This window comes from Mandrillus leucophaeus, unplaced genomic scaffold, assembly GCF_000951045.1.
Source record: "Mandrillus leucophaeus isolate KB7577 unplaced genomic scaffold, Mleu.le_1.0 Scaffold1398, whole genome shotgun sequence".
NCBI lineage: Eukaryota > Metazoa > Chordata > Mammalia > Primates > Cercopithecidae > Mandrillus > Mandrillus leucophaeus.
This window is the reverse complement of record NW_012101363.1, coordinates 31,919-44,632: the sequence shown is the minus strand read 5'-3', so window position 1 is coordinate 44,632 and position 12,714 is coordinate 31,919. Positions and strand designations below refer to the sequence as shown.

Below are 12,714 nucleotides of genomic sequence, written 5' to 3'. Positions count from 1 at the left end.
TAACGTGTTAAAGACCTTATCTGAGCAGATAGCAATTCATATCAGGGAGCAACTGGCCATGGTTTGTGGTTTGGGGGCTCACTGAAGGGGCTTTAAGGAAAGGCTTTTTATAAGGTAAATGAGGAAGCAAGCCCCATTAAATTGTTGTTTGGTTACAGTTTTGTGGTCACCTTATTTATACTATTCAGGTGGAAATTTTCTGATTACAGAACACAATCAGGGGTTAACTGCCAGTTTGTAGTTGGTTAAGCCTGTCCTTTTTCCTCTAAATTAGTAATTTACAAAAAAAATGCATTTCAGTTCTATTTAAGTTTTCTTAGGTGTAAATCTAGAGTATTACAGCTGATTCAATTTAATTGCCTCCTTTTTAGTTATTTTCATCCTACACTGAGAGCCTAGTTTTCCCTGCATTTTCTGCAGGTATGGAAAGCACAGTCTCAAATCTACAAACCTGTTCCCCCAGGCTAACTCTTCTAGTGCTTACACAAAAATCCTAAATGTCTTATTCCTTTTCCACATTCCCAAACACCAATTTTAGTTTTTTATTAGTCAGTTTTAATATGCTCAATCTTTAGAAAGACTATTATAAATATTTTCTTTTAATTATAGCCAACTTATACACAAAATTTCTTTCCTAAATTCCCTTTCACAAACCTTTTCACAACTTATACAGACCATCCATACATTACATGCTTGAATTTTCTGCTTTGTCTTATACTTCCTCTTTCTTTCTTTCTTTTTTCTTTTCTTTTTTTGAGGTGGTGTCTCTCTCTGTCACCCAGACTGGAGTGCAGTGTCACGATCTCAGCTCACTTCAACCTCTGCCTCCTGGGTTCAAGCAATTCCCTGCCTCAGCCTTTCAAGTAGCTGGAATTACAGGCATGTGCCACCATGGCCGGCTAATTTTTGTATTTTTAGTAGAGACGGGTTTCACCATCTTGGCCAGGCTGACCTCGTGATCCACCCACCTCAGCCTCCCAAAGTGCTGGGATTACAGGTGTGAGCCACCACACCCAGCCGCTTCTTTCTTAAATAAACAGCCATCTTATTCTAGAACAAAAATTTACCACATACAATGTTTTTCTAATATTATTTTTTAAATAATTTCCATTTTAATTTCTTTATTGACTTCATGGTCATTCAGGAACATGTTGTTTAAATTTCATGTATTTGTATAATTTCCAGAGTTTCTCTTGGTACTGATTTCTAGTTTCACTCCACTGTGGTCCGAGAAGATACTTAGTATGATTTCAATATTTTAAAATTTGCTGAGACTTGTTTTGCCTGCCATATAGCCTATCTTGGACAATAATTCATATGCCACTGAGAAGAATGTATATTCTGCAGTTGTTGAGTAGAATGTTCTGTAAATATCTGTTAAGTCATTTGGTCTAAAATAGAGTTTAAGTCTAACGTTTATTTATTTTCTGTATAGATAATCTGTCTAATGCTCTGAGTGGAGTATTGAATTTCCCAGGTATTACTGTGTTGCTATCTCTCTCTCTGTTTATGACTAATAATATTGGTTTTCTAAAGTTGGGTGATCCAGTGTTTTGTAAATATAGATTTATAATTGTTACAGCTTCTTGCTGAATTAGCCCCTTTATCATTATACAATAACCCTTTCGCCTTTTGTTTAACTGTTTTGACTTAAAGTCTGGTTTATCTAAGTATAGCATCTCCTTTTTGCTTTTAGTTTCCATTTGCATGAATGATCTTTTTCCACTCCTTTACTTTATGTGTATTTCCAGGTAAGGTAAGGCATGGGCTTTGGGGTCAGGCAGGGTTGATCCTGAGTCCCAACCCAGCCTCTTCCTAACGTAGGGGTTTGGAAAATCCAGGTTTTCCAAATCCTGGAAAAATCTCCGGAAAGGTGAGTTTCTTACAAGAAGCACATGGTTGGATAATATTTTAAAATCTATTCAGCCAGTCTATATCTTTTAAATAAGCATTTAATCCATTTATAGTCAAGATTTACATTAATATGCAGGGTTTATTTCCTGACATGTTGTTACTTGTTTTCTAGTTGTTTTATAGATTCTTTGTATTTTTCTTTTCTTTGACTGTTATTGTGGTTTGGTGGAATTCTGTAGAAGACTCCTTTGATTCCTTTCTATTCTGTTCTATTTGTGAGAAAGCTTGGCCATATATACCAATGGACATCATTTTTGAGCACGACACAGTTTTAAGCTTGGAAAATTATTATGAACTTGATGAAACCTGATATGCTACAGGTAATATTATCTAAGTACTATGAAATGACAACAGAAACTGTCATGCGCGTCCCTGTGAAGAGACCACCAAACAGGCTTTGTGTGAGCAATAAAGCTTTTTAATCACCTGGGTGCAGGCGGGCTGAGTCGGAAAAGAGAGTCAGTGAAGGGAGATGGGGTGGGGCCGTTTTATAGGATTTGGGTAGGTAAAGGAAAATCACAGTCAAAGGGGGGTTGTTCTCTGGTGGGCAGGGTGGGTGTCACAAGGTGCTCAGTGGGGGAGCTTTTTGAGCCAGGATGAGCCAGGAAAAGGAATTTCACAAGGTGATGTCATCACTTAAGGCAAGGACCGGTCATTTTTACTTCTTTTGTGGTGGAATGTCATCAGTTAAGGCAGGTGCAGGGCATTTTCACTTCTTTTGTGATTCTTCAGTTACTTCAGGCCATCTGGGAGTATACGTGAAAGTCACAGGGGATACCATGGCTTGGCTTGGGCTCAGAGGCCTGACAGAAACTATCAATTAAAGTGTAATCAATAAGCAATATCTAGCCACATGCAAATTTCCTCTAAGATTATTTTAATAAACTATTGTAGTAAATAGAAAATCTAAACTGAGATTACTTTTATAGAGACAGAGAATTGCTAAGAAAGCATTTTGAAGGCAGGAGGTAAAGGACCTACAATTAATCAATTAATTCTACCAGTAGTGTCTTAAGATCACAGAAAGATAGTGATTTTGGCTATATGCAGACGTTTTTAATTAAAGAGGAGGCTTATTGCTCAAGAAATTTGTGCAAAATATAAACATACTTTTTTTTTGTTTTGGTTTTGGTTTTTTTGGGACCAAGTCTCGCTCTGTTGCCCAGGCTGGAGTGCAGTGGCGGGATCTTGCTCACTGCAAGCTCCGCCTCCCGGGTTCAAGCCATTCTCCTGCCTCAGCCTCCCGAGTAGCTGGGACTACAGGAGCCCGCCACCATACCCGGCTTTTTTTTTTCTTTTGTTTTTTTTTTAGTAGAGACGGGGTCTCACCGTGTTAGCCAGGATGGTCTCAATCTCCTGACCTCGTGATGCCTCGGCCTCCCAAAGTGCTGGGATTACAGGCATGAGCCACCGCGCCCAGCCAAACATACTTTTAAGTTTTAACAAAATATGTATACTCTACAAGTAATGTTACCATGTAACATATGAAGGTTACGGTATTCTAACTAAAGAACATTAAGATTTCTTATGAGATACTGTTCTGCCAGAAAATATCTATGTGCAATGTGAGTATATGAAATAGAACAAACATTATATAAATTTCCAGGTATTATTAATGCAGACAACTGAAAGTCCTACAAAGTTACAAAAATCTTTAACATGTCCAATGCAGCTGATAGGAAAAATATTTTTGCAGGGTCAGAAATAAACTAGAAGAAGGATTTCTAGGAGTAATCAAACTGAGAAGCCACTGCTCCCTTCAGGTATGGTTGATTGCAAGGGCCTCAAACCTGTGTGGATTGCCCAGTATGCCCCCTTTTGAAATAAACAAAGAAAAAGTACTGACCGAAGTTATCCCAAATGTGAGAAGCAAATTATAAACTATGAAGCACATAAGAAAATAAGCTACCAGCATAAAGGACGAGAGAAAAATTAAGCATATAAACTTTAGTTATTTTAAATATACTTAAAATATTTAAGTAAAGACAATGGGTATAATGGAAAATTTAAAAATGATTTCAAAAGACCAAGAAACTACAAATTAAACAAGCATATTTGGAAACGAGCCAATGAGAAATTGAAAAAATAAATGTTTAATACACAACACTTGGGTTAAATATTAAGTTAGACTGACATGATGAGCAGATTAGTAAACTGAAATATTGAGCAGAATGAATATCACCAAATAAGGTAAAGCAAAGTATAAAAATACAAATATAATTATAGGAAGAATATGAAGAATATGAGAAGGAAAAAATACATTTTAATTATCCAACAGAATATATAAAAATAATGAACCACAATAGTAAAATAAACAAATTTATGAATTTCTAAAATTAAAAATGAGATCTAAATCCTTAAATTCAGAGGTGCACTGTGAAAAAATAGTTAAAGAAAAATATTCAGTGGGAATAATGTTCAAACTTCATAATACCAAAGAAAAGGAAATAACTTACAAGCCATGAGAGAGAAAAGAGAGATAACCTGTAAAGGTCAGAGCACAATCTATGCAGCCTTTGTAGAGCCAGAAAACAGAGAAATACACATTAAAAAGTGGTGAGAGAAATTATTGTCCAACCTATAATTGGATACTTAGCTAAAATATCATTAATAAACAAGAATAAACTAAGTTATTTTCAAAAGTAAATTTAAAATTAAGAGATTTTATTACCAATAAAAGCTTCTTAAGTACAAATCTCAAGAAGATAGAAAAGTTGTCTTATATGAAGTTTAGGGAATCAGAATTAAAGATATGAAATTTATGAACATATGGGGCTGAAGTGGTGGATATTGAACTGAAGAAATCACCAAGTTCTCGGTAGCATTGGTTTCAAAAGAACTTAGATTTAATAAAAGTAGAATTCTGTACAATTTCATTAAATCAAATATCAAAAACTCTGCTGCTTGAATAATTTAACTGATGGCAAGAGCATACTTTTCTGCAGATTATGTTTGTTATTAATTTGCTAAAAATCTACGACACTTCTGTTGCATATTTCGCTGAATATTGGCTATCCTTTCGGAACTGATTAGCACCAAAGGGCTTACAGTGGCATAGACATTGCCCACAAGCCTCTGGACACCCAGGGTAACAGGATCATATGCCCATAAGAGGGCTGAGGAAGATGAGATACTCAGGTCCACCCGGTACATAACCACAAACAAACTCACCATCAGCAGGATGGTCTGGGTGGCCCTTTTCTCTGGGGAGGTCTTGGAGAGAGGTTCGTTCTGTGAAGGTACTGGGATCACCTCTGATGCCTGGACAGGAGAGTCACCATGTATGCACTTGACAGCAGCATGATTCCTACAATGGAGACATCTGTAAGCAGTGGCAGCATGATAAACAGGTTCCAGGTGATGTACCTTTCAGAGGAAACCGAGCAGTATTTACCAATACTTAGCACATTGGTCTGGGTCATGTTAGAAGAAGCCACAGTGAAGAAGATCAGGGTACTACTGCAGGACAAACTGAGAAACCATAAGAAGGAAAAAACATGGATGATGTAATCTGTGGATTTATGTTTGAATCTAGCCAACCAGGAGGTGCTGGGGCTGATAGTGATGGTCTGCAGCACGCTCAGGAGGCAGGTGGTGCAGAAGCAGAGGCCCCTCATCACCCTGTTCAGGTAGAAAAATGCCTGACTCTTGAAGTCATTATGAAAATTCAGTGACTCAAACAGGTCTGGAGACACCAAAACACCACAGTGAGAAGCAACACTATGTGGATGAAGGCCAAGTGACAAGTGGTCAGGTCAGTGGGCTTAGGTCCGCGATCCAGGAGTGTGAAGATGCAGAAGAAAAGGAGGAAGGTGTTGGCTACTATTTCAGCTGGGAACAAAAAGGCATTTTTTAAATGGTAACGTAAATGGAACATACTCATCTGAGTGGGAAAGAGGAAACACATTTTACATATCTGAAAAAAGTGATTCAACTTCCATCATCAATGTTATTTATTCGAGTCAAAATTATCGCCAACATCATTTTAATTTCATCCATTTATCTTGATTAAATATAACTGATATATTTATACCAACACATCCACAATCACAGCTGTCTAGGGTGCACATTATCTATACTCCTATAATACCTGGGACTTGCGGGGTCGGGGGAGATAGGAGCGAGAGCATTAGGAGATATACCTAATGTAAATGACGAGTTAATGGGTGCAGCACACCAACATGGCACATGTATACATGTGTAACAAACCTGCACGTTGTGCATATGTACTCTAGAACATAAAGTATAATGAAAAAAAAATTTTTTAATATCTGGGACTTACTCCTCAGAAAGCATTTCATTACTTTTGCATTCCGTAAGTTTCACCACTCAGAACTAGTGAGTTGCATAGAGAAATAAATCATGGCTGTTTGTACAAGTGAGCTGAAGTAAATTTTATGCTAATGGAGAAAGAATCACCAGAAAGTTTTGAAAAAAAGTAATGCTCTATTGAGTTGATCTCATTTCACATAGCTCTGACACTTTTTCTCCTTCCTCCCTCTTCCACGTTTAAGTACCCTGGCATGGTACCTACCCTGATAATGGGGGATAATCTCTCATTATAGTTAGCTGCTCATAGGCCTTAATGCTGTCTGCACCTTAATTGCCCTTTATTGTATTACCTAAGATACTCACAGGGTGTGGGAATTAGGACTGTACACGGTTATAGTAACTGTATATCCTCAAAATGGTCCTGGCTCTCTCCCAGCTTCCTTTTCCTACTAGAAACCCCTTATGTAAGATCTCTTAATTTCAGGAGGACATGGCAAAAGTACCGTTTTCAATTTTCAAGAGGACAAACAATACATTTCTTGACTTTATGACTTCCATGGGATCTAATCAAAATGCTCACTTGGTAATCCTTTCCTTGAGACTTCACTCTATACAGAAATGCCCTCACAATGCTTTAAAAATACATCATTGTTCAACAGTAAATATTATTCCCTTCATGTCATAATCAGGAGATTCTACTATCAGAATCTTTTGTAAAATTTCACTGAATGATTTAGAAATTATGTTATGTTATTTAATCTGGATGCAGGCATCATTATTTTATCAAATTAATTCAACTCTGAGATTAAAACAATTCAGCTGCATAATGTTAAAAAATGACAATTCCACACACTAACTCTATTCTTTTTCTGAGACGGAAGAGTGTTCAATTGTTCTCAAGGTCATTTAAAACTATACTGGAGGCCAGGCGCGGTGGCTCACTCCTGTAATCCCAGCACTTTGGGAGGCCGAGGCTGGTGGATCACCTGAGGTCAGGAGTTCGAGACCAACCTGGCCAACATGGTGAAACCCCATTTCTACTAAAAGTACAAAAATTAGCCAGGCATGGTGGTGCATGCCTGTAATCGCAGATACTCAGGAGACTGAGGCAGGAGAATTGCTTGAACCTGGGAGGTGGAGGTTGCAGTGAGCCAAGATCGCACCACTTCACTTCAGCCTGGGTGACAGAGCGAGACTCTGTCTCAAAACAGTGACAAAAAACTATACTGGGGCACTTGGATCTCTCAAGTCACCCACTTGGCCCTCTTTCAAGTGTACTTTACTGCCTTTTGTTCCTGCTCTAAAACTTTTTAAATAAATATTCACTCCTACTCTAAAACTTGCAAAAAATATTTTAAAATTATACTGGCCCATAAGTATAAATATGTAAGGCAATGCAGATCATGTGACAGCGTGTTCTTTACCCATAGTCCAAAAATCACTGCTGAGGTAGAACATTGCTCTCAAATCACCTCATATATATATACATTTATAAAGAAGAAACTGCAGTTAACTAAGTAATTGTTAAGTCTTTCTTCAAATACTTAATTAGTAATCTAGTACAGGAACATATTTATCTCAACAGACATAACCAAACTATTGACAGTTCTCAACATCTGCAACCTCAGCTCAGTTGGAATCTGTTGTCATTTTGCACTCAGGAGAAGCACCAGGAGACTGACTTAAAGGCTCTGTGGTTAACACATCTGAAGTTCACGATCAAGTCCAAGTAAAAATATATGTTGGCATGAACAACTGCTATGCATGAAATTATTTAATAACTATATTTGAATAATTTCATTGTTCTTCTGTAAATACTGTAGGCCATATACCAAAAAGACATTATAAAAATATTAGGAAAGGTAACACAGATAGGAATTTTGTTGTTTTCTTTCTTTCAAAAGGATATTCAGCTCACTGCCTCTAATTCATGGTTCCACTCTGTAAAGGACTGTCACATAATGAAAACAAGAGTGTGTCTGCTAGATCATCCTGTGACCTCCTCCTCTAGTAAGCCTCTAGAGGACATTGATACTGAGCCTGGAGTGGGGAGGACTAAGACTCCCATGTACTGAGATTGACAGTAAAGTACAAGACAGTAAAATATGAATTTCGAGTAAAGACATATATGTCTATATACATAATATAGCTATTACATAGAAACATTACATGCAAATATTGAAATATAATTACACTAAAAATTATTTGTTGTCTTCATATATTTTAAACTTAACTGTGTGTTCCATATTTTTGTCTGGTGAATCTGGCAACCCCAGCGTAAAACAACCATGGATCTGAAAACATGGTTCAGACCTGAAAGAAACCCAATATAAGAAAAACTCATAAAGGTTACATATAAGAGGTTGGTCTGATCTGATTGTAAAGGAGAATTAGGTCTTATCTGATACCATAAACACTTATAAATTGGAAAGCACATCTTAGCACTCACTGTGAGACATGGCAGCCAGGTCGTCCTTGGGCTGATGGTGAAGCCCTTGAGAATTCTCAGAAGACAGGCAATGTAGATCAAGTTCATCATCATATTTCTGACTTCTATCTTAGTCTATTCTTAATATTTAAAGCCACAAAGCATATGCAAAATCATGGAAATGCGAGAGAAAACACCACCATTGACCAGGAACCAAAGACTGTTCATGAAGTCTAAGGGCTTAGATCAGATGTTTGAGAAAGAGAAGGAATGTAATAATAGAAGTCATTTACAAACCCAATGTTAATACATTATTTTGGACAAAATGAAGTTTGATAATATCTATTTTTGAATCTTTATAATAATATCCAATGTTTAGAGTTGTATTACTTTATAAATTATGTCATTTTAATAGTTTTTTACATTCTGTATTTAAGTATAAATCTATATTACAAAATAACCTGTGTTTTATTATTATAATAATCAAAAAAGTATCATATTTCTTATCCAAATTTTACCATATCCTATGAATAGCATTGTAAAACATATGACTGGTTATCAAGCCAATAAAGTGATTATGAGAATTGCAGATGACCTGGGGTTGGTGGGGAGGAGGGTTTGTTTATTCATCAGCAATAGTTGGCAATCTGCGAAACACAGCTGGCAACATCAGGAAAAGGAATTACCTTTCACAGCTAAATAAGTTTCATGAAAATCATTTGTGAAATGTACAAATGGCAAGAGAACAATGTTACGGTCCAGACACCTCTAAAAAACTGAAACGCATCTACTATTCTTTAGCGATTTAACTTAGAGTAGGGTGCATCTAGAAGTACAATGCTCACTGTGGACGTTCATAACCTGAAGATATTTTATTCTTGGCTCAACCGAGGAAACACATAGGCATGAGAAATGTCACTGCAGAGGTAGGGGACAGAAACACACCACAGGAGTTTGATCAAAAATCCTGTGCCAGAAATTTTTGGAAGTCTTAAAATCCTGGCTGGTGCGCTGTGTTTTTCTAACTACCAGAACTAAAAAGTTATGATTAAAATATAACACTTTCTTTTTCTAAAGACTTTAAGATCTTTTACCATCAAATCCCTGTGCCACACATTAATGAGAAGTTCACAATCATATTAATTGCATCAATTATTTTATTAGGAAGGAAATAGAGGGCATATCCTCTGTGCTCAGGAACTCTGATCAAGATTAATCAAGACTTACACTCTAAGACATCCTTTCTCTACCTGAAATGCAAGAAACATTTAAGACAAACTCAAACTGCTCTAATGAGCAGGTACAGAGAAGTTTTATACTGATCAAGTATTTCGAGGTTTCAGTGCCCTCATGAGCCACAGATAACTGGCAATTTCTGTCGTCATAATTTTGTTCCTTTTGTTTTTGAGTGTCTTGATTGTATCCTTTGTTTTCCATTTTAAAGACACACAGACACTAGAAGGCATTAACGTTATTGAACTCAGATAATGTTAACTTGTAAATTTCAACAACCAACTTGAAACTTACTTGTCACTTTTTGCGAATACATGTTTTATTGGGTTAACTATAATTGAAACCATAAGGGAAAAAAGTAGGGATAGTAAATTTAGAGGATTTTTAAAATAAAAAGTGAATGCTGTGTCGTTCAAGTTTGCAAATCATTACTTTATAACATTCTTATCTAAATATATTATTGGAAATATACTAAGTACCTTCAACCAAAAAAAAAAACAGCATAATTAAATAATTCTGAGTTAGTTCAGATTATTGTGCCTTAAAAGATAAAACTTCCTATAAATCCATAAAAATAATTTATTGTTGTACTAATTTATAATGAGAAATAGTCAAGTAAAATTTCAATTGAAACACACCATTACAAAATTACACATATCCTTTCAAACATCTATAAATTTATGTGCTCATAATATTAAAATTTATATTTTTACCTGGAAATACTTATTAGTTATAATTCAGTGAGACACAAGAACAAAATTATGAGTTATCCACATCATTGAGAAAATCCTCCTCCCACTATGCACGTGAGTCTTGATCACTCACTTTTACTGAAGCTGAGAAACATCCATGTGCCCAGTGGAGTCCTGGAGTGAGTCTGTGTGTGTGGATGGTGGTCCCTGAGACTTGGTTATAAAGAAGGGATGCTGTCAGCTCATCTCCCTCCAGGCCCATAGCTGTCCTGTCACCTGTAGAAGCAGGGCAGCCCTGGCCTTGAGATAATTGGAAAGGGGAGCAACCAAAGGGAAAACTGAACATATTTAATTCCTGGAAAACATCAGTGTAGGACAGATGGGTTTCAAACTTTAATGCGTGTGAGCTTGTTTTCTTAGGTAATTTTGCCCAGGAGCATTGTCTGGTCTCAGTTATTGCCAAAAAAGTAGAAGTTAAGCAATAACTATAGATTCAAACTTTGATTAATTTCTGTGTTGCTTTACCAAACATATCCTTGCTAACTCAAGGGATTTCTGGGGGCCTTCACACATGGTCCCCAGTGGTCCCTAAGTTTCAATATTACAGGTAGTCTACGTAAAACTTTTTTTGGGAATGAAGAAAATGCCCCCTGCACTAGGCTTACATAGCACTTACAGTGAAGTTGTTTCTGCTTACAGGGATGTTTAACTACACAGTCAGCATTAGAGCATGTACAATAAAATGATTAACACATCCTTAGCAACTGACTACCTTTATCTGCTTCTGAGACACCACCAACGACACCTTTGTTATAACTAGTGCTAACTTTAACTTTAACCTTGATCATGATTGCATTTAGAGTACACTTTCTTAATCAAACATCATCTGATACTGAAGTGGTGACTTTTTCCCCAAGGCACCAGATCTGAATATGTTTGAGTTCACCCTGGTATATCTCGCATGTGCCATATCTGAGGCTGTAACAAATAAACTCTCCAGGCCATGCACAGTGGCTCATGTCTACAATCCCAGCACTTTGGGAGGCTGAGGTGGGCAGATCACTTCAGGTCAGTAGCTGGAGACCAGCCTGGCCAATATGGCGAAACCCCATCTCTAACTAAAAATACAAAGATTAGCCAGGAGGGGTTGCAGCGCCTGTAATCCCAGCAACTCGGGAGGCTGAAGCAGGAGAATCGCTTGAACCCAGGAGTAGGAGGTTGCAGTGAACCGAGATCAGGCCACTGCACTCTAGCCTGGGCAACAGAGCAAGATTCTGTCTCAAAAAATAAAATAAAATAAAATAAAATAAAATAAAATAAAATAAAATAAAATACAAACTCTCCATTCAGCTGCAGTCAGGACAGCTTGACCCCCAGACTTCTACTGTCTTCAGTGACAATTCTCCCTGTCAGCTTAAATCCAGCTGCCATCACTATGACCTTGAAGCTCAATCCAATCAGTGTCCTTAGGTCCTGATTTATTTTCCTTCTTTGAAGCCTTTCTTTTTTTTTTTTTTTTTTAATTGGAGTTTCCGCTCTGTGGCCCAGGCTGGAGTGCAGTGGCACGATCTCTGCTCATTGAAAGCTCCGCCTCCCAGGTTCATGCCATTCTCCTGCCTTAGCCTCCTGAGTAGCTGGGATTACAGGTGTCCACCACCACGCCCGGCTAATTTTTTGTATTTTTAGTAGAGACAGGGTTTCACCGTGTTAACCAGGATGGTCTCTGTCTCCTGACCTTGGGATCCACCCGCCTCGGCCTCCCAAAGTGCTGGGATTAGAGGCGTGAGCCACCCGCGCCCGGCCTTTGAAGCTTTTCAATTACTTCCTATAAATTATTTTGTCCAATGCTCACAAAAAAAGTTTGTCTAATAAGAACCCTATACCCACAAAAACCAGCTATTAAAAATGAAGGTTAGGGGCGGAGCAAGATGGCCGAATAGGAACAGTTCCAGTCTCCAACTCCCAGCGCGAGCGACACAGAAGACCGGTGATTTCTACATTTTCAACTGAGGTACTGGGTTCATCTCACTAGGGAGTGCCAGACAATTGGTGTTGGTCAGCAGCTGCAGCCCGACCAGCGAGAGCTGAAGCAGGGCGAGGCATCACCTCACCTGGGAAGCGCAAGGGGAAAGGGAATCCCTTTTCCAAGCCAGGGGAACTGAGACACACAACACC

At 37.7% G+C, this 12,714-nt stretch overlaps 1 pseudogene; it reads right to left on the bottom strand.

The window, feature by feature from the left end:
- Positions 1 to 4,872: 4,872 nt before the first annotated feature.
- Positions 4,873 to 11,387, bottom strand: LOC105534838 (annotated as a pseudogene).
- Positions 11,388 to 12,714: the final 1,327 nt, after the last annotated feature.